Below are 23,638 nucleotides of genomic sequence, written 5' to 3' on the forward strand. Positions count from 1 at the left end.
TTGGGGGAGGTGGCAGGGCGCCATCTCCTACTACCTTTCTGGAAAGCTTTCCCACATCCCAGGCCAGGCCCTGCAGGCCCTCAGGCTGGCTGACACATGGCAATGACAATAGAAATGGCTCACACTTGGTAGGTGCTTCCTAACTGCTACATCCTTTACACGCAACTGCACAAACTCTCTACAACAGGGGTGCTCATGTTATAGAAAACTGGGACTTATGGAGGATGTGCAACTTGCCCAAGGTCATGCAGCTATCAACAGCTGAGCTGGAACTGAATCCATGGTCCTCACCATGCCACACTACCCTGCTTCTGCCTGAAAGCAAGGGGGTGCAGATAAGCCGCCACACCCATGACTATACCCACATGCTGCCATCTTCCCAGCCGTCTGGCCGTACTGCGGCCTGGACCCACGGCTCAGGCTCTGCCATCCACCCTTAGTGCAGCCCTCCGGTCTCCCAGACTCCCCTGCCTCAGCCTCTCTCTAGGTAACAGATAATACTGCTGAAAGGCCAGCTCGCTGTAAGTTTGGGGTCCCACTGTCCCACTGTCCTAAGTCCCACTCTAACTTGTGGGACTAAAAGGAGGGATGGGACAGACATTGCTGTACAAGCAGCTCCTCCAGAGAAATGCCCAGACCCAGAGCAGCAACCCCTAATGGCCCTCAAAAAGGCATCCTTGGCCAGGAGCAGTGGCTCACACCTGTAATCCCAATGCTTTGAGAGGCCAAGAGGGGAGGATCACTTGAGGCTGAGAGTTCAAGACTCAATCTCTACAAAATAAGTAAAAAATTAACTGAGCACAGTAGTGCGCACCTGTAGTCCTAGCTACTTGGGAGGCTGATGTGGGAAGGTCACTTGATCCCAGGAGTTCAAGGCTGCAGTAAGTTATGACCATGCTACTGCACTCCAGCCTGGGCAACAGAGTGAGACTATCTCTTAAAGAAAAGAAAAAAGGCACCCCTTCCTAGAGTCCAGAAAGACGCCTGTGTCTGGCAGTGCCCTTCTTCCTAAGTCCTTTCTGAGGGTCCTGAGCTGAGGGGAGCTGAGCACGCAGCATCACTTCATCACTGGGTGGTCCCCTCTGGGAACCTGGAGTCCTCCCTTCCTGCAGCAGGAACAGCCACCAAGAGTTTATCATGTTCAGTCCTTTTAGTCACCTGATGCCCACAGGCACCTTGACACCATACAAAGACCTATGGGGAAGCTGACAACCCCAAAACCCTTGCAACTCTTGCACCCTCTGCAGCCAGCCCTTGGCAGTGGCCTTACTAAATTTTCCCTCTCCATGACTCAGTTTGCCTCCAATAAGCCCCAGGGCCTCAAGTTCAGACTCACCCAACCAGACAGGTCAGAAGTGAGCCTCTGCCCTGACATCTTTAGGCGGATGCCTAAAGGATTTTGTCAACTACTTACAAGGATTTAGGAAGGGAAAAGGACAGAAAGAACTGTGGGATAAGAAAGGCTCTGAATGTCAGAAAAGGGTCTGAGTAGGATGCTTTGAAACTAAAGAAGCTGCGTGGTATCACTTAGGATCAAGAAAGGAAAGATAAGGACAGGTGAGGAGGATAATGGACAGTGGAGCCTGACCAGTGCCAGCTGATGGACTGGACTGATCTTCCTACCTCTGCTTGCAAAAGGCATTGCTTCCTGCTTAGCATGCCTCACTGATTCCCATAAAAATGGCATTCATCTACACGCTGATGCAGGCCGAATCATGGCCCTAGAAGATGTCCACGTCCTCATCCCTGGAGCCTGTGACCTTAACTGGCACAAGGGACTCTACAGATGTAATTGAATTAAGGACCTTGAGATGAAGAGATTATCCTGGATCATCCAGGTGGGCCCTAAATGCAATCACAAAGGTCCTTCAAAGAGGGAGGCAGAGGGAGATTTGACACAGAAGAGGAACTAAGAGATGTGATGATGGAAGCCGAGATGGAACGATGTGCTTTGGATACGGAGGAAGAAGCCACAAGACTGGGGATGCAGGTAGCTACCGGAAGCTGCAAACGGCAAGAAAAACGACTCGCCCCTCAGATCCTCCAGAAGGAACCAGCCCTGCAGACGCTTTGACTTTAGCCCAGGGAAATTGATTTCTGACTTCTCACCTTCAGAACTGTAGGAGGATATTTGTGTCATCTTAAGGCACTAAGTTTGTGGTCGTTATAGCAGGAAAGGAAAACTGACACCCACTCTCAGCCACTCAAGAAGTCCCTTCTCCTGCTTAACATTGCTAGCCATTAAGCGTTAAGAGATTCACAAAAGAGATCCATCCCTGCCTTCCTGTAACATATTGTCATCCTCTTTCCTCCATCTTCTTTCCTAGGGTCCCTGTGGCCTGGACGATGCTGCTTTCTGCCTAAGCCCTCCCCGTCCTTCCAGCTCTCATTCCCTTCATGAAGCTTTGTTCTGGCCTTAGAATCTTCGAATACACCATTCCTCTGCACGGTCTCGCTCTGTTGCCCAGGCTGGAGTGCAATGATACGATCTTGGCTCACTGCAACCTCCACCTCCCAGGCTCAAGCGATCATCCCACCTTCGAATACACCATTCCTCTGCACGGTCTCGCTCTGTTGCCCAGGCTGGAGTGCAATGATACGATCTTGGCTCACTGCAACCTCCACCTCCCAGGCTCAAGCGATCATCCCACCTCAGCCTCAAGAGTAGCTGGAACTACAGGCATATGCCACCACGCCCGGCTAATATTTTGTATTTTTCATAGAGATGGAGTTTTGCCATGTTGCCCAGGCTGCTCTCAAACTCCTGGGCTCAAGCGATCCACCCCCCCTCCTGATCTCCAAAAGTGCTGGGGGTACAGTCATGAGTCACCATGCCTGGCCTGTAGGTCTCACTTCTGCAGGGAAGCCTTCCCTGAGCCCCAGCCAAGGAGAGGATGCACCCCCCTACACACATCATAGTCCATAATCTCTCATCACACTCCAGACTGAAGCGTGCATATGCGTGTGTAAGAGGGGATTATCTGTTCAATCTAGTCACTGATGATGGAATTGCTCAGACCTCTGAGGGCAGGGAACTTGGTTGTCCTGTTCACCAATGAATCCATTCTCAGCCTGTGGTAGACACTTGCATTGATCTCCCTCTGCCCAGAACTGCTGTATTTAACATCTCTATCAAAAAGAACCATTGCATAGACATTTTTCCAAGGAAGGCATACAAATGGCCCACAGGTATATACAAAGGTGCTCAACATCACTAATCATCAGGGCTACACAATCAAAGCCATGATGAGTTACAACCTCACACCTGTTAAAATGGCTATTATCAAAAAATGAGAGAGAGAGAGAGCAAGTGGTGGTGTGAGTATAAAGAAAAGGGAACCCTGTTGCACTGCTGGTGGGACTGTAAATTGATACAGTCATTATGGAAAACAGTATGGAGGTTCCTCAAAAAAATCAAAAATAGAACTACCATATGATCCAGCAATCTCACCACTGGGTATATATCCAAAGGAAATGAAATCAGTACATCAAAGAGATGTCTGCATTCCAATGTTCACTGCAGCATTATTCACAATAGCCAAGAAATGGAATCTACCCAAGTGCCCATCAACAGATGATGGCTAAAGAAATTGTGGTAATGTACACAATGGAACACTACTCAGCCTTTAAAAAAGAAGGAAATCCTGGCATTTCCAACAACACGGATGAACCCAGAGGACAGTATGTTAAGCGAAATAAGCCAGGGATAGGAAGACAAATACCACATGATCTCATTTATATGCAGACTCTTAAAAAGTTGAGCTCATAGGAGCAGAGAGTAGAACAGTGGTTACCAGGGGCTGGGATGGGAGGGGGATGCTGGTCAAAGAGTACAAACTTTTGGTTAAACAGGAGGAATAAATTCAAGACATCTATTATTGTACATCATGGTGACAACAATTAATAACAATGTATTGTATTCTTGAAAATTGCTAAGAAAATAGATTTTCAGTGTTCTCACCACAAAAAATAGGTATATGAGGTAATGCATACAATAATTAACTCAATTTAGCCATTCCACAATGTATATATATTTCAAAACAACATGTTGTATATAATAAACAAGTACAATTTGTATTTATCAAGAGAAAATTTTAATAACAAGTATTCATTAAAAAAAAAAAAAATACAGCCGAATGGCACCCGTAGGCCTGCGTCAGTAACAAGAGGAAGTCAGGGCTCAAGTTTCAAAAACACAGACTGAAAATAAAGCCCCAAACAGACTCAAGGATGGAACTCCCCAGAACCTGTCAGTAGTGGACAAAACCTTCCACAGCAGAGGCCGCAAGCAAAAGGCATCTGCGTGGGAGGAACAATTTAGAAAAAGCAGTAACAAGGCGATAAAAACAGAAACAAGGCAGCCAGTCACCCACCATCCCCAATTCGCCCAAAGGCCAGGCCACCCTGTTCCCACCCTGCACCAGCTGCTCCTCTGCCTGCGGCTTTCTGACCCAAATCCTGTGTGGCCCCCTCTTCCTCCTCAGTCCCGCCTCTGCCGGGTGACCATCTCCTCCTAGAAAGAGGCTTCCCTGGCTACCCACGGAAGCAGCCCCTCTGACACACACAATCCCATCCCCTGTTCAGCGGTCTCATTGTGCCACTGTAAATTATCTCATTCATTGATTTACTGATGTGCTGATTATCTGCACCCCCTACCACACACACTCAATCCCAACCCAGCCTTTTCTGTTGCAGTTTCCCAGGGCTTCAGACAGTCCCTGGCACATAGAGGGTGCTTGAAAATCCAGAATGACCCTCACTGTGCATATCCATAACTGCCCTCACTGAGCCACAGCCTCTGGCTGCCACAAAAGGTAAGCAGGGAGCACATGGGTGGGGGCGCTCTCGCGCGCGCACGCGTGCTCTCTCTGTCTCTCTGTCTCTCTCTCTCTCTCTCTCCTCTCTCTCTCTCTAGTACAGAAACTCTGTCTTCCAGAGTCAGCCAGCGGTGCTGTCTCTTTCCTGCTAGGAAAGATAGGAATGGAGATTCCTCGAGGTCAGACACAGTAGATGCTAGTCAGAAGCTCCCACTGGCTAAGTGAGAGAAGCCAGACACAAAAGGCCACATATTGTGTGATTCTACTTACATGAAGTGTCCAGACCAGGCACATCCACAGAGCCCACACAGAGTAGACCAGCCAGGGACTGGGAGCAGAGGGAATAGGGAGTGACTGCTTAATGGTACAGGACTTCTTTTTGGGGTGATGAAAATGTGGATAATTGTGATGGTTATGCAACTTTGTGAATGAGCTTAAAAACTACCAAACTGTATGTACACTTTAAAAGAAGGAATTTTATCTCAATTTAAAAAAAAAAAATTACTTATTGAAAAATGCCATGGAGTGGTTAGCAGAGCAAAGCTCTGGGGTCCAACTGTCCAGGCTCTATTCCTGGCTCAAGCCATGAGCTTTGTGAACTGAGCCAAATTACTTGGCCTCTCTGTGCTTCTGCTTCCTTGTCTGTAAATGGGGGTGATAATCATGCCAATTTCACAAGGATGCTATGAGGATTAAATGCAACCACCCATGTGCAGGGGACTTTGGCTGACTCCTTTCCAAACTTCCACCTTCCCCATTCCTCACAGACCATTTTCCATTTGAGATCCATAAGGTTCTGAGGATACTGATAATAATCCCTGGTTTCAGGCCATTCAATCAGAGCAAGTTTCAGACTCTGTGCTAGGATGCTGGTGCAAAGGTGCTTTATTTCCTGACAAGCTTAAGCAGATCAGCACGTGCCCTCCAGAGCTGCAGCAGCCATGTGTGAACCCAGAGGCAAACCGGCCTCAGGACAAGGCCAACTGTAAGGAAAGCAGATTAGAGTGACAGAAAGAAACTGGGTCCATGGAGACATCATTGAGCCACTGGATCAAGGCTCATCTGACGTTATCCACCTTTCCAATTATATGAGTCAATGGAGTCCCTTTAAAGTTAAACCCATTGAAGTGAGCATTTCTGCTACATGCAATCAAAAGCATTATCACTGATTCCACTACGTAAAGTCCCTCATACCCAGCCTGGCACATAGCGAGTTCTCCATTAAGTGTGAGTTATTATGATTTTTTTCCAAGCTTCTCTGCTGTTCCTCAAGGCCAGTGTTCACCCAGGTGTCTAGACACAGAACTGTTCTACTGGCTTATAACTAGATCCAATCCCATGTCCCTGTAATAGCAAGCCACAGACAACTTTACCAAAGACCCTTGCTGCATGCAAAATCAGTGCACACAGCAAGCGTTCATGGGGTGAGGTACTGTGTGCTCACACGAGACTAGGTACACAGGGGACAGCACATCAGAGAAGGACAAGGCACTGTGATCATAAGCCCAAAGAGGAATTTATAATCCAATCAGCAAGGCAAGCTCAAGGTCCACAAAACAGTAAAGTATATATTTGACTAGTGACATGATTTAAGAAATGCAACAGTGCAAGCTAAAGGAGTCCAGAGAAGAAAGAGATGGGAATCCTGGTGGCATTCTGGTTTCTCCTGGCTGCCAGGGCTCCCAACACATGGACCTATCCAGATCCAAAAACATCCCCTCAAGAACATATGGAGGCCGCAGGACATCAGAGCTCAGCACCAGGCCTTGCTCCTGCAAACCCCAAAGATAATGTGCACATTTCATGGACATGGCCGAAGACCCAGGCGCATTCTAGGTCATGGTCACAAAACTGGTTGAACTAGTCAGGAAGTCCTATCATCTTTTCTTCTCCCAATTTATTTTCTTCTTCCCTCTTTTTCTCCCAATGCAGTAAAAATGTGAGGCATGAAACAATTATTCTTCAGAACTCAGGGGCAGGTGGGGAGCCTCAAATCCAGAGAAAGCAAAATGTAAATGATGCAAAAAGAGATCAAGATCCATGAATATTCATCTTCCTCTCCCTTCTGGTGGAAACCAGATTTGGAGGGGTTCATAGAGCTCCATTTCCTCTAAATTCCTAGGAGCACTTGTGGTCGGCATCTCCTCATTCTGCCTGAACACTACATGCAACCCGGGGCTCTTGCCTCCAAGAACAGGTGGCTGCACAGGTGCATACACTGTACCAACCTGTACAGCTAATGTCTGTGCATGCCCTATGTGTATGTGAGACTTCAATTTTAAAAAATGACAGTCAAAAGACTGGTCAATTCCCTTCTGGTCCTCAAGGCAGATTTCAAATGTGGGGGTACCTTCCTCTCTTCACTTCAGTGGAGGATGATTCTCTACTCTACCTCCTCACCTCCCTGACACAGCTCCTTGCCCCAAAACAAAACAATGAAAATGAACAATCCCCTCTAAACCATTTGCTTACGGAAGACAAAGCTGGAGCTGACTCCTTTCTGGATTCTCTCCCCCTACTCCCCCGACCCCTACTGAGCACAGGCATGCAATAGATGCTCAATAACTGTTTATTTTGGGAATAAATTACAAATGGTATGGAACTGTCTCACACACAATAAGTCTGTAAGTTCCTGGATGTCTGAGCTTGTCTTCTACCTCTTGGAATGCCTGTGTGGCCCTCCCCTAACCCCCACTACCAGTTGATTTCTTAACCTCTATAAATCTCAGCTCCTGAACCACACTTGTCCTTCAGGATCACTGTGAGAATTTCAGCCGCTAAGATGCAAAGTGGCCAGCTCAGAATGTGATATATTGTAAGCCCTCAGGAAACAGTAGCTCCCTGGCCCCAACCTTCCCCTACAACCTTCCCCCAGTTGCAGCACAGAGTTTAATACCTCCCAGGAGCCCCATAAACTCTGGCCAATCAGGACTGCCCAGCTTCAGCTCTGGGTGCTCTGCGCCTCTCTCCAATACACATAGTGCCTCATTAAAGAACTCAAAGCTTATCTGGCCCAAAAGCAATGCTTTTATCTAAAATCAGACTGCATGGGCAACAAGTGAAGCAGGAAGCCTATCGAGGCATTTGGGCCAACTGGTTTTAGCTGCCAAGGGAGCCCTCCTTATAGGAGGCAGTTCAGACTGCAGGCCAGCTCACACGCAACACCGGTGTACATGGAGGGGTTAATTAACAGTAAACAGACGCCACGATTCACCTCTGTGCTTATTTCCCTGTGTGCAGCGAAAACTGTAATCACTCTGTTCTCTGACAGGATGTTTGCGTTCAAGCTAAAACTGCCTCCTCTATCCTATTTGCTCAATTCGGTTCAGCACAGGGCAATGAGGAACTTGGCTCCTCTCATGATAGCTGGTGGCTGGCCTGAGAGAGGCCCCTTCAGACAGGAAAGGAAAGAAGAGATTGGTGGGGTAGAGAAGGAAAAAAATGAATTTGTCATTTTGTCAAACACAGGTGAAGGCTGTCTCCTGGTGGGAACTGCTTTTCAACACTTGCACCCCACGGAGCTCACAAAATACCCTTTCTTCTGGGGCAGTCAGGCATGAGAGGCTTCAGGAGCCCTGTGACAAGTCACTGGCATTAAGGAGTACAGGCAAATTTGCCAATGCCTGGGTCACACCCTCCCTACCACTGCCCAGGCCTGGGCGGGTGTCTCATCTCCTTGGAGCCTGGGACCTGGTGAAGGTGGCCTGAAAGGCTCAACCTCAGCTTCCAGAAATAACTAAATACCCACAGAGTGCCAGACAACAAAGAGATTCAGTGCCCAAAATATAAATGTAACCAGTGTGGAGTATTAGTCAATTCATCAGCAAGAGGTTACTGAATGCCCCTTTGTTCATTCATTCGCCCACCATCTACCAAATGCCCACCAGAGACATGCCACATGTTTGGTGCTGGGAATACAGAGATAAATGAAGAAGATGTATGTCCTGCCTCAGTGGCCCACAGCCCAGAGTGTGCCAAATCCTGAAGGATCCACAGTTAGGAGCTTACAATCTAGCTGGAGAGCTGAAGAAGGGAAACCATGTGGAATTCTCCGGGGCTCATCTCCATCCCTCACCTAACCAGTGCTTTGTGTAAGATGGACTCAAAGGTGAGCTTGAATAAACTAACTTCTGCTAAATGCCATTATTCTACCTGGATACATCACAAAAATGGAAGCCATTACCTACTGAGTATTTTTCATGTGCTAGGTGGAACTTTCTCTGTGGTCTTCACCCTACATGTAATGGAAACTGAGGCATGATGAGGGTAGACAACTTGCCCAAGACCACACAGGGGAGGCAAAAGAGGAACCCAGGTCCTTGCACCCCAACCCCACGCCCTTTCCACCTCACTGCATGAGCAGAGGAAGGAGCCCCCATATCCGTCCCTCACCAAGCCCCAGCTCAGCTTGGGCTCCCCAAGCAAGCACCACATGACTGACACTCTTAGAATCCTCTTCATAACCTGGCCCAGGTATGGGACAAGTTGCCAATGAGCAAAATATTTGCTTAACCAAATGCCTGTGGCAGAATAAACTTGAGATAAGAGGGAGTGTGAAGTGGAAAGAAGACCCAGAAGTCTTCCTGAAGGAACTCGGTGTACAGAAAGACGTTTTAGGTGCCACAGAACACAAAATCCCTGATAGAGGAAAGAGTCAGGAGATGAATACCAGATGTTAAGCAACCTTAACACAGGCGCCTGGCCTGCCTCAGCCTATCAGAGTAGCACGGGTTCTTAAATAGGGGAAAGTGCCAACTAAAAAGCCCACTAGGCAGGAAGGCTGGGGCTGGAGCCTGGCCTTTCTTCTTTGCTCAGAGCCCAAAAGGTGCCTCTGGTCCATTCACCACTCACCAGGCCCCAGAGCAGCCCCAGGATCAACAGATGGGTCCAGCAGGTCCATCCTGCTCTGGCTACCAGGCCTCTAAGCCTCTTTACAGACCCTCAGCCTTCTGGGAGAAGCCATTCCGTGTCCTCCAGGACTTTCCACCCCTTCTGTTCCTTTTGACATCATCTCTATCTGCCTGAGGCTGCAGAAGGTGGGTGGTGTGGGGACAGAACAGGCAGGAGCACAATCGCAATTCTTACAAAAATGCAAGGGACTGCTGGAGCCATCAGGGACCTTCAGAATGGCCTCATCCAATCCTCAGTTTTACAGGTGGCAAACTGAGGCCCCGCCCCTGAGTTAACCCTTTCAGTGCCTGACGCCTCATACTCCAAAATTCTTCCTTTCTTCTCTCTCCATTCCCCTCTCCCTCATCCTTCCTATAGTGGTATGGGGGTGTGCCATGGGTGATGAGAGGCAGAGGGAAGGGAGCATCCCACCCAGAACATAAGGTGGGATTATGTTCTGCCTCCATCTTTAGCACCACCTCACTGTCCGTCTTGATGCTGTTGGCCCCTGGCTACCCTGCCCCCTCCAGTGGCCTCGTCTCCCTCAGTTCAGTGCCATCCTGGTTATACTGACAAAGGAGAGGGATCTAAAATAACGGCCAACTTCATCATAACAGGGCCATTTATTGAGCACTTACAAGACGCTAAATGCTCACTTTTACACTCACAAAACCTCTACATGGCTGGTATTTTTAGTATTCACAGTTTAACAACGAAGAAAGTGAGCTTTGCAAGGTTAAGTAAATTGGCCACAACCGCCGAGCTAGTGCAAGGTAGAGCTGGGACTAAAACCCGCCTTTGCCCAACTCCAAAATAGGCTAAGAGGCTCACAAGATTGAATATAAGAGACCAAAATGAACATTCAAAATGGGTGCTGCCCTTTTGCACTTGGGGGTGGGTGGAGATTACACACTAATTCCAATGCTGCCAGAACTCAAAGAATATCTGGAACTTTTCTTTGGAAATAGCCAACAGAGCTCATTTACAAGCCACCCAGAACCTTCAGATTCAATACTTCATCATTAGGCATTTGAGGGACCAGGAATAGCTTACCCGTGTTGGCTTCTTCTCCTATTCATTATACTTGACCACAAACTACCTTGGACAGTCTCCCAATATTAAATTGACTTTCAAATGCTGAGCAATGTCACCCCAGACAACATGCGAAAGACAGCATCAATGCTAGCAAGGGTGGTCCCAGAAAAAGACCCTCATTTTTCAGGAAAAGATAAAACCACTCTTTTGGTCCTGCATTTATTTGAAAGCATTTAGTGATGATAGACACTGCTGTAGGTTGCTCAGGAAACAGAGATGAACATAAAAGTTTCTTTTCTTTAAGGCACCCTCAATATGGGGATAACATTTCAGGCAACCCTGGTAGGGGACCCCAAAAACCCCAAACACTGCAGTAGGCACTGTGGATGCAAAGATGAAAGGCATACAGTCCTAGGCTTCAGAGATGCTACATTCCAGCAGGGGTGGACATTCCACAGGTGTGCAATCCAACCTGGATGGACTAGAGTGAAGATTTACCAGAAACAGAGTGACCAATGACCTAGGAGATTATTGTCAATGTCCACATTAGGGGAAAATGTCACAGTCTCCCAAAGGTGACCAAATGAAAGTAACAATAACTAACACTTTCCTAGCCCTTGGTATATAGCAAGTGCTACCCTCAGCATTTAACACATGATCCTCCCAACAACCACAAGCAGTAGGAGGATAATGTGGGGTGACATCTCCCAGCATTTAAAAGTCCATTTGAAGGCCGGGCACAGTGGCACATGCCTGTAATCCCAGCACTTTGAGAGGCTGAGGTGGGTGGATCACTTGAGATCAGGAGTTCGAGACCAGCCTGGCCAATATGGTGAAACCCCATCTCTACTAAAAATACAGAAATTAGCCGGGCATGGTGGTGCGCACCTGTAATCCTAGCTACTTGGGAGGCTGAGGCAAGAGAATCACTTGAACCTGAGGGGTAGAGGTTGCAGTGAGCCAAGATTGCACCACTGCACTCCAGTCTGGGCACCAGAGTGAGGCTCCATCTCAAAAAAAAAAAAAAGTCAATTTGATATTAGGAAACTGTTTGAGGGCATTTTCAGTATTATTTTAGTCCTACTTTCCAAGTGACTGAACTGAGGCATGGAGAGGTGAAGTGGCTTGCCCAAGGTCCAAAGGTCAGCAAGCAACACAACTATGATTTAAGCCTGAGTAGGCTGGCTCCAGAGGGCATGTTCCTGATGACCACACTGAACTATCTAGAAAGAGAGATGGTGCTCATTGAGACATTAGAATTCTGGTCCACTGGATTTTAGAAAGGCAACCTTATTACTCATGTTATTATTCATGTTCGAGCCCCTGTTTTCTCAGCAGTGAACTGTTGAACTTACTTTACTGAGACATAAAATTGGACCTGGGTAGAAGGGTTTACCCAAATGAAGTGCATTTCCAAAGTGAAGCACATCACCGCATGAGTGAGACAAGAAACCCGGGAAGCAGCCTCTGTCATCCATGAGCCTTCCTCTCTCAATGCTCCAGGCAAAGAGCCACACCAGGTAAGATTCAAAGTGGGAGAGGGTAGACTGGGAGATGATGCATTCAAATCATGAGGGCAGGCTCAGGCAACTACTGTCAATTCACCACCCTTGAATTGGGGCCAATGTTACCCAGTGACAGTCTCTTTGAAACGTGAAGCAGGGAGGCAGTTATGCCCGTTAGTCCCTTTATCCTGAAGATGTTTAAGAAACTGAGTAGCTTTCAAGTTGCAGACAGGGATAAGAAGAGGCAGAGCTGAAGGAACTACAGAGCAGCATAGGAAGAGGCTAAGAGTTAACAATCTGAAGACAGAAAACCCTGGCTTCTAATGCCAGTAATGCCACTTATTAAGGATGCCTCTTAGGCAAGTGACATCACATAGCCATTGCAAGCCCCAGTTTTTGTACATCTGTAAAATGGGAATAATACAGATAGTATCTACATCATAGGCTGATTTAGAGGATTGAGATAATGCATATAAAGTGCTTGACACCATGTCTGACACCTAGCAAACACCCAGTAAACATTCAGTTTTCTTATTGGGTCATGACAATGATTCTGGCTGAGCCAACTATGGACAGCAGAAGCCCTCAGTGTGGGACTCGGGAGCCCCTTCAGCTCCCGAGGTGAAGGTCCAGGTGTCCTCCAAATCTATTTCAATCTCCTGGGTGCAGTGCTACATTTCCCAGGATCCCTTGCAGTTAAAACACCATGTGACCAAGTTCTGGCCAATGAACTGTGCGGGTAGACGTGATGTGAATTACTTCCATAACTACCCCCACAAAACTACCCCTCATGATCCTTACTTCTCATCCCCTATCATCCAGACAGATGCAGAGGGTCCAGCAGAGACCTTCACGGGCCCCTAGAAGATTTCAGGTCCACAAGTGAAAGGAGCCAGGGTTACTAATGACTGTCTGACATGTGTCCTCATTGCACCCTCCACACACACCATCGATGGTACTTTATATGAGCAATATGTAAACTTCTGCTGTATTAAGTCATTGACATGTTGACCTCTTGTTACAGAGGTGGCCTAGCTGACTAATACACAGTTAATCAAACCTCAAGACGGACTCACAGGTCCCTGTTGCCTCAGTGATTCCATCACCACTGCACACACCAGAGTCTAGATACCATAAATACGGTCCAGGAGAGAAACCAGCAGTGTGGTGTGGTAACTGACAACTGGCCAGGTATGGTAAGCGTAAGGTAAAGCCTACAGCAACTCAAGAAATGCAGAGAGAAGACCACTCATCTAGAAGAAACAGGATGGCCCAGCAGCAATATTACCTGTGCTCATAGCTACTGGTTCTTCAGAACAGTGTGGTTCAGTGGAAAGAGCATGGTCTCAGAGGCCAAGCACATGAGAGGCCATATCTGCCTGGGATTTACCCAGAAAAGTGACTGAACTCCTCTGAGCTTCAGTTTCCACACCTACCAATCATGGATAACAACACCCACCTCTGTGTTCTGTGACATCACACTGGTATCCTCAAACCAGCCAGGGCAGGAATATTTATACCACAGGAATTGACGAACAGTGTGCATAGGCGCTTTCTTCTCTAGAAATCCAGTTGTTAATAACTTACCAGCACATCCCTGGATAAACAGGAGTCAGCTAAGTGGAAGGGGAGAAGGAGGACAAGGAAAGAGAAGTCCAGCAGTGTAGACAGCATGTGTGAAGGCCCAGAGGTAAAAACCAAAAGGTTTAATGAAATGAAGGAAGTCCTAAGCAGCTGGGTATGGAGAGCTTTGGAAGATGTTAAAAGGAACCTAGAGAGAGGGCAGGAGCTGGACCTTGTGAAAGGACCTCACTAAATAGTAATGATTTGTTCCAGTCATCCATGGCTGTGTAAAAAATTACCCCAAAGTGTAGTGGCTTAAAACAATCATTTCATTTTGTTCATGACTTTTAAGTCAGGAATTCATAGAGGGATCAGCTGGTGGGTTCATCTCCAATCTATGTCAGCTGGGGTTGGAGGACCCACTCCCATGATGGCATCTTCACACATATGCATGGTGCCTCAGTACTCTTTGGAGAGTCTCTCTCTCTCTCTCTCTCTCTCTTTCTCATGTGCCCATGTGCACACTTGCTCTCACTCTCACTCTACCCCCTATAGTGGCCAACTTCCCTAAGAAGCAGCATTTCCAGATAACAAATGAACTGCCAGGGTTCTTCCAACACAGCCTCAGAAGTCACATAGCATCACTTCCACCACAATCCATGGGTTACAAGCAACCCATGGATTACAGGGGCTAGCTCTGACCCAAAGGGGACAACCCAAGAGAATGAACATGAGGACTCGTGGTTCACTGAGGGCCTGCTTTGAAGACCAGCCACCGCATTGAGCGACCCCTGATCACTGCCCTGCCAGGCACAGATCCATAAAGAAACCAGGACCAGCCCTGTCCACAAGCAGCTATCTGCAGAGGAGACAGGATGCCCACATAGAAAATAGGGGTGCAGCATCAGAGGGCCACTCCCCACCCAGGATGGAAGGACAAACAGAGAGGAAGCATCAGGGAAGGGAGAGGCAGAGAAAGCTGACCAGGTTAGGTAGAGAAGGCTTCCCAGGACAGTGGCATTCCCAGCAAGATGAGTTAAGACTTGAAGGATGGAGGAGGTAGAGGGTTGGAAGGGAATGAATAGGCCATCCCTGGGGCCACCCCCAGCCTTCTATCGCATTTGGATCACCATGGACCATGCCAGGTCATCTCCACATTTCCCAGCAGGGATGTTGATCAGACCTGGGCACTCTGCAGCAATGCTCAGCAGCTCAAGAGCAAGGGCGGCTCCTGACTGTGAGGGGTCATTGCCAGGCCCACAAGCCTGTCGTTGCACTAGTGCCCGGGAGGGGCTGTGGATTGCGGACCTGTTTTCTCTGGCTCGACCTCACCCAGAACCAGCAGCAGAAAGGCCAGTTATGCAACCATCCTCATCACAGCCTGCCAGCCTCAGAGGCCAGGCCTGGCCGCCAGGCCTGGTAAGGAGACTGCTGTGGCCTGCACAGCACAAGGCAGTCCTGGGCCCTAACTGCCACTTTCCATGCAGGTGCAAGACACTCTGCTGACAAACACCTAGGGACAGCAAGAGCCGTGGGAGGGAGGTAAAAATAGCACTGTTGGCAACAGAGAAGGCTTTTCTAAGTCCTCAGGGTCCTATTATTCCTTGTCCATGGAATACACATGAGCTGGCACCGAGCATTCTCTCTTCTCCAAGGCTCATGCTTAGAACAGGCACAGAGGCCTAGGAGGCCTCTTGTATCATGTCAGGAGCTACACAGTGATCAGAAGTTAGGGAGATCACCTGTTGCAGAGGCTGGACTTGGAGGATAGGATGGTGCTGCTGTCATAACCCCACATCCCCAGTGGGTTCTCTCTGGCCACTCCCTCTATGGCCAGTTCTGTTTTCTCCCCCTTTTCTGAATCCCAAATTCTTGGTGTTTCTGTTATTCACATTGCCATTAAGAATTATGGGCCTTGCACTGTGTTTTTAATTTATTGTGTAAGGGTTTTATACAAACACAGCTAGATGCCTAGAAAAGACAACACATATGGGCATGCAGACTGTGCACTGCACAACTCCATAGGGCATCATTCATGACCAGGATGTGAGTGGCGCCCTGGAATTATGCAGTGTGGTTACTGGTGTTACCAGAGAGGAAATGATGTCTTACATGACCCCATATCCCCGGGAAAAGGACAGCCACGCTAATAAAGATTTGCTAACTAACCAATTTGTCTTCTGCTTCCAAAATATTCTCATGCATGGGGTTTGGCAGGCACACGGCCACAATGCCCAATGGTCTAGAAAGAGAGACATATTGAAATACAATAATGTATTTCCAGGCCATGGAGGTGGAGAGGCACAAGGAATTGATCTTTCTAAGTCAAGAAAGATTCATAACCACTGAATGAGTTAACCACTACCTTCTTCTGAGTGTGCAGATTAAATTCTCTGTCGCACCAACATCCAAATGCGCTAAATTTTAACAGATCTGGAATTTGGATATATTTATTCCCCCTTCACAGAATTTCCATTCTTTTACTAACACAGTTTCAGAGTTTGAGATATGAGCAGGCAGTGTGTGGGGATAATAAGGCATCATTCCACACCAGGATGCACAGGCCCATGGTTTAATGATGAGACTTTGCTGGTGGGTACAAACTTTGCTGATCCCCCATGCTCTCTTGGATCTGTGTGCATCTCACACATATGTACACACACACACACACACACACATACACACACACATCTCTCTCAAGTTTTTAAAAATCTGCTTAAATTCTGCATCCTACCTCCAGTAAACTCTGTGTACAGTGTAAATGTTAATATCAAAAATAGTGTTTTTCTGCTGAGTACAGCAGCTCGCGCCTGTAATTCCAGCACTTTGGAGGCCGAGAGAGGTGGATCACTTGAGCCCAAGAGTTAGAGATCAGCCTGGGCAACATGGCAAAACTCCATCTCCACCAAAAATACAAAAAATTAGCCAGGCATGATGGTGCATGCCTGTAGTCACAAGCCTGCAGTCCCAGCTACCCGGGAGGCAGAGGTGGGAGATAGCTTGAGCCCAGGAGGTGGAGGTTTTGGAGAAAAATAGTGTTTTTCTCCAAAACTTCATGGAAGACTGTTGACACTCAGAAAAATGACCCAATATTGATTCTGTGCCCCCACATACCCCTCAGCACAGAGATGTGGCACATGCGCTGTGGTTCATAAAGTACAATTCGACGTCATCTGATGTGAATCTCATAGCAGTCCTGGAGTTGTACATTGAGTAACCTGCATGACTCTACACAGCCCACTGCCTGTCGGGTAGAGAAAAGGTGATTATCCCATTTTCCAGCAAGAAAATCTAAGACTTAGGGAATGTAATAGGACTAGACAGCATTTAAGGTTCCTTCTCATCCTGGGAATTGACACACCTGAGAATTCAGTAGTATGAAACTCTCTGAACTTGTCAAGGGACCTCACATCTCATCCAGGAACAATAATACACCACTTCTCTTTTCAGTTCTGTCTATGTCATCAGAGTTTCCCTCACACTGTGGCCAGGAAGAGCTAAGGAGGTATAAATGAGGTGTACAGTGTGGGATTAGGTGCATGGGACCACAGCCCACCTGCCTGGATTTAAACTGGCTCTGCCCCTCACCTGTGTGTGACCCTGAGCAGTTACTCAACCTCTCTGTGCCTCAGTTTGCAAACCCATAAGTGAGAATAATAATACCACCAAATTCACTGGGTTGTTGTGAGGATTATATAATACATATAGTTTAAAAACAACCAGACACACAGTAATCACTCAAAGTTTGTTATCCAAAACAAGAAAAACAGTTTTATTCTCTATGCATCCATTTTCTAATCTGTAAAATGGGAATTTGAAAAGGGCCTACCTCACAGGATTGTTCTGAGGATTAAATAACAGAATAAACATAAGGAGCTTAAAACAATGCTTAATGCATAGAAGCCACTCAAACAAGTTTGTTCTAATTTTTTTCCCCTAAGAAAACAGTAACTCTAATTCCCACAGAAAGACTTCCCCAAACAAAAGTACCAGTAGGTCTGGAAATAAATGCAAGACCTGAGGAGGAATCATTGCTGTTTTCTAAAACCAGTGATAGACAGGCTATCTTAGAGACTGGAGGTTCTTGCTTTACATTCATTCTTTCTGAGGTCAGAAAGTAAAAAGGACCATGGGTGAACAGGCACTGGTGAAATGGGGAAGAAAGAACAGGAACATCTCAGTTGCTAGTTTCTGTTTTCACCATGAAAATCATTTTAAAGCCCTGCCTAGAATTTAAATAGCATCATCCCTGGAGATAGCTGTTTCAGTTTCATTACAGTCTGTGTTCATAGAGTACAAATAGAAACCTTCGTGATTTTATTAGTTTCCATGCAACTTAGGAGAGATTTGCATGATAACATTTCAGCTCCAGACTTTAAAAAGGGACCAATTAAAAATATAGCACTTGCATTGCCTGTCACTGGAAAATGAAAAGGTTCACAGAGTTTTAAAAACCTCTGTCATATCTGGTTCATGGTCATAAATCAAGCATTCAGTACTACAGTGGCAATCACTACTGTCTAAATGTTTAGTTTATTTTGTAAGAAGTACTTGGAGCAGCAGGGTGCAGCAGCTCACACCTGTAATCCCAGCACTTTGGGAGGCTGAAGCGGGTGGATCACTTGAGATCAGGCGTTCAATACCAGCCTGGTCAACATGGTAAAACCCTGTCTGTACTAAAAATACAAAAAAAAATTAGCCATTCATGGTGGTGCATGCCTGTAATCCCAGTTATGTGGGAGGCTGAGGCAAGAGAATTGCTTGAACCCAGGAGGCAAAGGTTGAGGTGAGCTGAGATCATGCCACTGCACCCTAGCCTGGATGAGACTAAGACTCCATTTCAAAAGAAAAAAGAAAAAAGAAAGAATACTTGGAGGATGTTTGCACCCCTGATAAGAGTTAAACTGTAGTACAGAAGAAACAAAATGTACAACTAAGTATTTTTGCCTGGATTGCAGCAAGTCCCACACAATTACCAACACCCCAAAGCTACCTGGTACTCTGTGGATCTGTGAAGTGTTAATGTAATGTATCTGTGACAAGTTAAAATTTAATGCATGGCTCCGGTAGCATAATCGAATCGATGTTATGTAACCTAAGAGAACTATTCCAGTAAGTTCTGATGTGCCGGCTGCTTACGGTTCAGGGGGAGTTTTTTCGGAGGTTATTGAGTATTTGGGAATCATCCCTTCAGACACTTGCTCTTTTGCCACAGAAGCCGCGGTAATCTTATCCCTGCTTCTGGCAGCTGGAATGCTCCGTGGAACAGGGCTGAGAAGAACATTCTGGCTCCAGGGCTGCCTTTTGGGGCAAGTTAAGGAAAAGGATCAAAGTAAGTTGATTTGCATGACCTTCTCTTTAATCAGATGTTTCTTTTTATGTTCAACCTCAACAAAGCCAGCCTATCATAGCACACTATTTATAGTCTATAATCTAAGATGTTCTGAACCACTCCCCCACACCAAAAATTAAAATTAAAACCTCAATAGTGGTGTGGCTATATCATTAGAAGTAATAGCAGAGTCACAAAAACCTATTTCGGAGACTTTTTTTTTAAATGACAGGCTTGATGGTATTTCCAATGGGGCCTGTGTCCCCAGATTGTAATTCTTAAATACGTCATCAAAGTCAATATTGAAGTTCTGAGGACATGTCAATCAAATTTCACTCTTGTGTTTTATAGTAGAACAAGAACTTCTCCCTGGATCCACTGCCCTCAATAACTTAATCTTTGGTTCTTTATCAGGTAAAAATGACAGTTTTAAAATCTGACTTAAGAAATGGCTTTATATTGAAATCATGAAATCAGAGAATTTGTTATATGCACGAGAAAACTAAGGCCCAGAGCCAATGACTTCTCTAAGACACTGTAGCTAGTCACTTGTCATATGTCAAAATCAAAAATCCAGCACTCCCTTAACTTCACTCTAAGAGTAGACACCATTAAACCAGACCCTACAGGCAGAAAGAGGGTTGTTCTCTTCATTTGTCTGCTCTCAATGTGGGCACCGCCTAACTCAAAGTCAGCCTGGGTACTTCTAGAGGGGTTGCAGTCTTCATAGGGAGAATATTAGCTGCCCACCAACAAAACCAGAACGCCACGGTAAAGAACATGTCAGGGAAGGAAATGTGCCCAAAGATAATGGTGGTCATCTCCTGGAGGGGGAGTTTGCAGGAATGTTTTTCCCTTTTCTCAAATGTTTATTTATAATTGTGGTGAAATACACGGAAGATAAAAATGTACCATCTTAACCATTTTTAAGTGTGTAGTACTTCACACTTTAAAATGTGCATATTTCACACTGTTGTGCAACCCATCTCCAGAACTTTTTCGTCTTACAAAACTGAAACTCCATACCCGTTAAACACTTCCGTCCCTTTGGCCCCTGGAAACTACCCTTCTACTTTCTGTTTCTATGAGTTTGGCAAGTCTATGTACCTCATATAAGTGGACCTTATCCTTTCGTGACTGGCTTATTTCATTTGGCTGATGTCCTCAATGTTCATCCATGTGGTAGCATGTGTCAGACTTGAATAATACTCTGCTGCATGTACCTACCACAATTTGCTAATCTTTTCATCCATGAATGAACCCTTGAATTGCTTCCATCTTTGGCCATTGTAAATAATGCTGCTGTGAACATGGGTGTACAAATATCTCCATAAGACCCTGTTTTTAAGTTTCTTGGATATCTACTCAGAAGTGGAATTGCTGGATCATATGATAATTCAATGATTAATTTGTTTTGGGAAACTGCCATACTGCTTTCCGCCATGTCTGCACCATTTTGCATTCCCACAAACACTGCACAAGGGTTCCAATTTCTCCACATCCTCACCAACACTGGTGGTTTTCTATTTTTTTGACAATAGCCATCCTAACAGGTGTGACTGTGTCCTTTTTGTTTAATGCCCCTGGACGTCCCCCGTTTTCTACAATGAACATGTAGTGCATTTAGGATTAAGGACAGAATATAAAACGTTGAAGTTAAAAAGTAAATCCTCTGGAGAAAACAGGGTTGCGAAAGAACTTAAGAAATGACTGGGAATTTTTTAGACTGAGACAAACTGTTGAACCCTCTTGAGGGCTTAGCTAGAGACATCATTCCTATACTCTTCAAGAATCTATCACCTGATCGGCTGTGGCTGCCACGATCCACAGGAGAAATGGCCATAATTCATGGGCAGCTGAAATAATTCCTCTAAGCTCTGGGAGGAAAGTGTTCCCAGATGCAGGAAGGAGAACAACAATGTATATTAAGCTGTTGCCAGCTAATGTTGGTAATAAAAATCCCTAGCACTTAGGTAAGGTCTTTCATCTTCCAAATCTTTCCTCCAAGCCTTAGAACGCTTATCTCTGAGTTCTCTGTTTGAATAACTGGAGGCCCACTTTTTCCCCTTCCAGAGTCACAAAGGGTCCACTTTCCAAAACCACATAAAGAGAAAAGAACGTGAATGTGGCAACTTCTCCCAAAGAGGAGCAGAATTCTGCTCTCGGTTAACAAGCACACAAAGAAGATTCCCCACAAAGCCTTCCAACGCTTCACCTCTGAGCCACACAGGCCACGCGCTATCAGTTCGTTAGACAGAATGTCTCATTTGAAGCGCTAAAATTTTCCAAAAGTGAACTCATTCTACTCACTGGTGTTTATATATGTGTTTATATATGCTTTACTCCTTGGAAGTGAGGTCATTTGATACGATTTATTCATTAAGACAAAAGTGAAGGAACTAAAACCAAAATCCATCCAATCAGCTATTTATCCAACCTCTAACTCTCAGAGGAGAAATTCTTTTTTCCTTGGTGTGAACCTCTCCCTCTACCTCCTGCCTTCCCTCACCTTCTTCCCTTGTGTGTTTTGCTCTCTTTTCTTTTCTGGTTTCTTTCTGTTCAGCAAAATAGGGGAGATGACAGCAGACGTATACAGGAGCCCCAAAGGAAAGGAGACCCAACAATCAGGTGGGGAAGAAACAGCCTCGTATTCTAAGGAGTGGCTGTATTCAAATGATGCAAAAAGAGGTTCAAGAGCACTGTCTGTCTCCCTAGGTGGAAAAGAGTCAACACCTAGAAAATGGAATCCAGCTCGAGTTTTCTAACAAAAGTTCCGCACCCTACATCCAGATTCTTGGCAGGGCCCCAAAATTACAACCCTCCTGTGAAACTGAGAAAGGGGCTAAACCTGGGAGATACAGGGCACGTGACTTTGATAAGGTGAATTTATGACCCAGCGACAGCCAAAAGCCTCCAGCCACAGCTGCTGACAAGACCAAAAAGACCTCAGAAGGCAAACTTCAAGAAACTACCAGAATGGGTCGTTTTCTGAACTCTGGGCAAAGGACAAAGGGAAACGACACAGTCTCAGGAGGAGGAGGAACCCAGGGAAACCATCAGGGAGAAAAAGAAAGTGGCCTTCAAGGAGGAAACACAAGTTAAGGTGAAGGTCAACCACACTGTGGACATGGAAACACTACCCAGCTCGGTCCCTTCCTGGACTGGATTTAGAATTTGAAATCTACCGTCCACCAAGGCTTGTTCTGCATGTCCCAGACACAGACTAGAAGCAAAGAGGGACTAGTGCAAACAAAAAGATCTTTCCAAGTTCATCGTAAGGTGGGTTTGTCCCCGTCGGAATGGTGGCCTCAGGAGATCATAAACACACTGGTAGGGCGGGCTTCCAGCACTGGGGAGGAAGCACATAGGGCCTGAGGCCCCAAAGCTTCCTTCCACCTCTGTGAGTTTATAGTTCCATGTGCTTCTGCACTTGTTAAATCAGGTTGCTATTTGTTGTCTACTAACCTACAAACTTGAAGCCCCCAACCAGCAGAGGCCACTCTCCCACCCCCCAGCCCTAGTTCACTCCCAAAGATGAAGATAGAGAAGACTGTCCAGTCTCTAAATGGGATGAAGGATCTAGAATAAGACATGCAACAGGACAATAAAATAAATACTCATCTTATACTCCCAACTTGAAATACACATACAGGCAGCCCAACAGCCTGTAGATAATTTGGCTTACAATGATATGCAAAGATGCAGACCCATCGTGGCTGAACAGTTTCGTACAGTTAGAAGTGACCCTGGAAAGAATATTACTGACAATCTTGCCTTAAAAACTCTTTTGCAAAAGACATCACGGCCCCAGACTTCGGCAGCTAACAGATGGAAATTAATTTCACTTCAAGTTAAAAACCTAAAATCCGGCCAGGTGTGGTGGCTCACACCTGTAATCCCAGCACTTTGGGAGGCCAAGGCGGGTGGATCATTTGAGGTCAGAGTTCAAGGCCAGACTGACCGACATGGTGAAACCCCGTCTCCATTAAAAATACAAAAATTAGCCATGCATGGGGGCATGCACCTGTAATCCCAGGTACTCGGGAGGCTGAGGCACGAGAACCCTGGAGGAAGAGATTACAATGAGCCGAGATCATGCCACTGCACTCCAGCCTGCCAGCCTGGGCAACACAGCAAGACTTTGTCTCAAAAAAAAAAAAAAAGTCTAAAATCCTATTTTTCCTTTTAAAAAAACACCTCTCCCCCCAAGTAAAAGTCAACTCTGATAATGGGGAGATCTACATGTTTACCTCAATTACTTCTTCCCCAAACTGAAGTATTCCTCCCTGTTGTGCTAGAAACCAAAATTAAATAGCACCAAGTTTCCACAGAAACCCTCAGGAATGCGAGCCACTAAGGAAAGAAGGATGTAAAAGAAAGAGTGTAGCGAGAGGAGGTGGGGGAGAAGGCTGGAATGCAGGCTTTCCTGTGAATTCACTTTGAAATGCCCAGAGTCCACGGGATCTGAGTCCCCAAGAAAATCTGGTAGAGAGGCC

General features: G+C 46.2%; 1 protein-coding gene across 10 annotated transcripts in view; it reads right to left on the reverse strand.

Annotated features, from left to right (window-relative positions):
- Positions 1 to 23,638, reverse strand: part of KCNMA1 (potassium calcium-activated channel subfamily M alpha 1) — a 756,034-nt gene that overhangs the window by 722,810 nt on the left and 9,586 nt on the right. The window lies entirely within an intron of this gene.

This window comes from Piliocolobus tephrosceles, chromosome 9, assembly GCF_002776525.5.
Source record: "Piliocolobus tephrosceles isolate RC106 chromosome 9, ASM277652v3, whole genome shotgun sequence".
Lineage (NCBI taxonomy): Eukaryota > Metazoa > Chordata > Mammalia > Primates > Cercopithecidae > Piliocolobus > Piliocolobus tephrosceles.